The sequence below is a fragment of the Oncorhynchus keta genome, chromosome 16, assembly GCF_023373465.1.
Source record: "Oncorhynchus keta strain PuntledgeMale-10-30-2019 chromosome 16, Oket_V2, whole genome shotgun sequence".
Lineage (NCBI taxonomy): Eukaryota > Metazoa > Chordata > Actinopteri > Salmoniformes > Salmonidae > Oncorhynchus > Oncorhynchus keta.
Genome location: NC_068436.1, coordinates 2,262,844 through 2,266,157, shown reverse-complemented (window position 1 = coordinate 2,266,157; position 3,314 = coordinate 2,262,844). Strand labels below are relative to the sequence as shown.

At 51.3% G+C, this 3,314-nt stretch overlaps 1 long non-coding RNA gene across 1 annotated transcript; it reads left to right on the top strand.

Moving 5' to 3' along the window:
* Window positions 1-684: 684 nt before the first annotated feature.
* Window positions 685-2,505, top strand: LOC127908097 (uncharacterized). The gene is made up of 3 exons (XR_008066180.1): window positions 685-974; window positions 1,170-1,286; window positions 2,180-2,505. It is a non-coding gene; the product is annotated as an uncharacterized LOC127908097 (long non-coding RNA).
* The last annotated feature ends 809 nt before the right edge of the window (window positions 2,506-3,314 follow it).

Here is a 3,314-nt window from a genome sequence, read left to right as displayed (position 1 = left end):
GTACAGAGTCAATGTGGAGGCTATATACAGGGGGTACCGGTACAGAGTCAATGTGGAGGCTATGTACAGGGGGTACCGGTACAGAGTCAATGTGGAGGCTATATACAGGGGGTACCAGTACAGAGTCAACGTGGAGGCTATATACAGTGGGTACCGGTACAGAGTCACAGTGGAGGCTATATACAGGGTTTACCGGTACAGAGTCAACGTGGAGGCTATATACAGGGGGTACCGGTACAGAGTCAATGTGGAGGCTATATACAGGGGGTACCGGTATAGAGTCAATGTGGAGGCTATATACAGGGGGTACCGGTACAGAGTCAATGTGGAGTCTATATACGGGGGGTACTGGTACAGAGTCAATGTGGAGGCTATGTACAGGGGGTACCGGTACAGAGTCAATGTGGAGGCTATATACAGGGGGTACCGGTACAGAGTCAACGTGGAGGCTATATACAGGGGGTACCGGTACAGAGTCAATGTGGAGGCTATGTACAGGGGGTACCGGTACAGAGTCATTGTGGTGGCTATATACGGGGGGTACCGGTACAGAGTCAACGTGGAGGCTATATACAGGGGTACCGGTACAGAGTCAACGTGGAGGCTATATACAGGGGGTACCGGTACAGAGTCATTGTGGTGGCTATATACAGGGGGTACCGGTACATAGTCAACGTGGAGGCTATATACAGGGGGTACCGGTACAGAGTTAATGTGGAGGCTATATACAGGGGGTACCGGTACAGAGTCAATGTGGAGGCTATATACAGGGGGTACCGGTACAGAGTCAATGTGGAGGCTATGTACAGGGGGTACCGGTACAGAGTCAATGTGGAGGCTATATACAGGGGGTACCGGTACAGAGTCAACGTGGAGGCTATATACAGGGGGTACCGGTACAGAGTCAATGTGGAGGCTATATACAGGGGGTACCGGTACAGAGTCAATGTGGAGGCTATATACAGGGGGTACCGGTACAGAGTCAATGTGGAGGCTATATACAGGGGGTACCGGTACAGAGTCAATGTGGAGGCTATGTACAGGGGGTACCGGTACAGAGTCATTGTGGTGGCTATATACGGGGGGTACCGGTACAGAGTCAACGTGGAGGCTATATACAGGGGGTACCGGTACAGAGTCAACGTGGAGGCTATGTACAGGGGGTACAGGTACAGAGTCAACGTGGAGGCTATATACAGGGGGTACCGGTACAGAGTCAATGTGGAGGCTATATACAGGGGGTACCGGTACAGAGTCAATGTGGAGGCTATATACAGGGGGTACCGGTACAGAGTTAATGTGGAGGCTATGTACAGGGGGTACCGGTACAGAGTCAATGTGGAGGCTATGTACAGGGGGTACCGGTACAGAGTCAATGTGGAGGCTATATACAGGGGGTACCGGTACAGAGTCAATGTGGAGGCTATGTACAGGGGGTACCGGTACAGAGTCAATGTGGAGGCTATATACAGGGGGTACCGGTACAGAGTCAATGTGGAGGCTATGTACAGGGGTACCGGTACAGAGTCAATGTGGAGGCTATGTACAGGGGTACCGGTACAGAGTCAATGTGGAGGCTATATACAGGGGGTACCGGTACAGAGTCAATGTGGAGGCTATATACAGGGGGTACCGGTACAGAGTCAATGTGGAGGCTATATACAGGGGTACCGGTACAGAGTCAATGTGGAGGCTATATACAGGGGGTACCGGTACAGAGTCAATGTGGAGGCTATATACAGGGGGTACCGGTACAGAGTCAATGTGGAGGCTATATACAGGGGGTACCGGTACAGAGTCAATGTGGAGGCTATGTACAGGGGGTACCGGTACAGAGTCAATGTGGAGGCTATATACAGGGGGTACCGGTACAGAGTCAACGTGGAGGCTATATACAGGGGGTACCGGTACAGAGTCAATGTGGAGGCTATATACAGGGGGTACCGGTACAGAGTCAATGTGGAGGCTATATACAGGGGGTACCGGTACAGAGTCAATGTGGAGGCTATATACAGGGGGTACCGGTACAGAGTCAATGTGGAGGCTATGTACAGGGGGTACCGGTACAGAGTCATTGTGGTGGCTATATACGGGGGTACCGGTACAGAGTCAACGTGGAGGCTATATACAGGGGGTACCGGTACAGAGTCAACGTGGAGGCTATGTACAGGGGGTACAGGTACAGAGTCAACGTGGAGGCTATATACAGGGGGTACCGGTACAGAGTCAATGTGGAGGCTATATACAGGGGGTACCGGTACAGAGTCAATGTGGAGGCTATATACAGGGGGTACCGGTACAGAGTTAATGTGGAGGCTATGTACAGGGGGTACCGGTACAGAGTCAATGTGGAGGCTATGTACAGGGGGTACCGGTACAGAGTCAATGTGGAGGCTATATACAGGGGGTACCGGTACAGAGTCAATGTGGAGGCTATGTACAGGGGGTACCGGTACAGAGTCAATGTGGAGGCTATATACAGGGGGTACCGGTACAGAGTCAATGTGGAGGCTATGTACAGGGGGTACCGGTACAGAGTCAATTTGGAGGCTATGTACAGGGGTACCGGTACAGAGTCAATGTGGAGGCTATGTACAGGGGGTACCGGTACAGAGTTAATGTGCGGTGGCACTGATTAGTTGGGGTAATTGAGGCAATATGTACATGCCGGTAATGTAGCGTTCACTGAGCGGGGAGCATCATCCCACAAAGCGGAAGCCTTAAATCATGGCCTGTATCCACATGTAAATTCAATTAGCCAGATTTACATCGGTAATCCCACTTTGATGGGAGGCCGGCACTGATCCCGCCAGCAAGTTGAGCGACAAGGTGGTTGTCTCTCCTCTGATTTGATCTACCTCCTGTCAACCTTATGAGAACACATTAAAGTTAACTTCTTGCAGCTCTGCTAAGATGAGCAGAGGACGTGTAATCACCGCCTCATCGAGCATTTCCTCAAGCCTGCGTGCCAGATGGAGGGGGGTCGGGGGTCTCTCACAGTGACTCTTTATACACAGTGACTCTCTGTACTGAGGCCTGTAACATAAGTACAGTTTTGTCATTCAGATCAGCCCTCAGTGACAGGTCACAAGCAGCCCGGGGCTACAGGCTGTAAGTGGGGGATCAACCAGACAGACAGTCAGTGAGATAACAGATCTATCAGCCTGCCGCCTGCTCCTGACAGAAACAAAGGAACACAAAAAATAAACCTCTAATCTAAGTATCTTTTCCTGCTGCTGCTTGTCCCTCTCTCAACACTCCAGACCGTTGATTTGAAATATGATGGTGCCGACTTCCGCAAAGTTCTGTCTGAT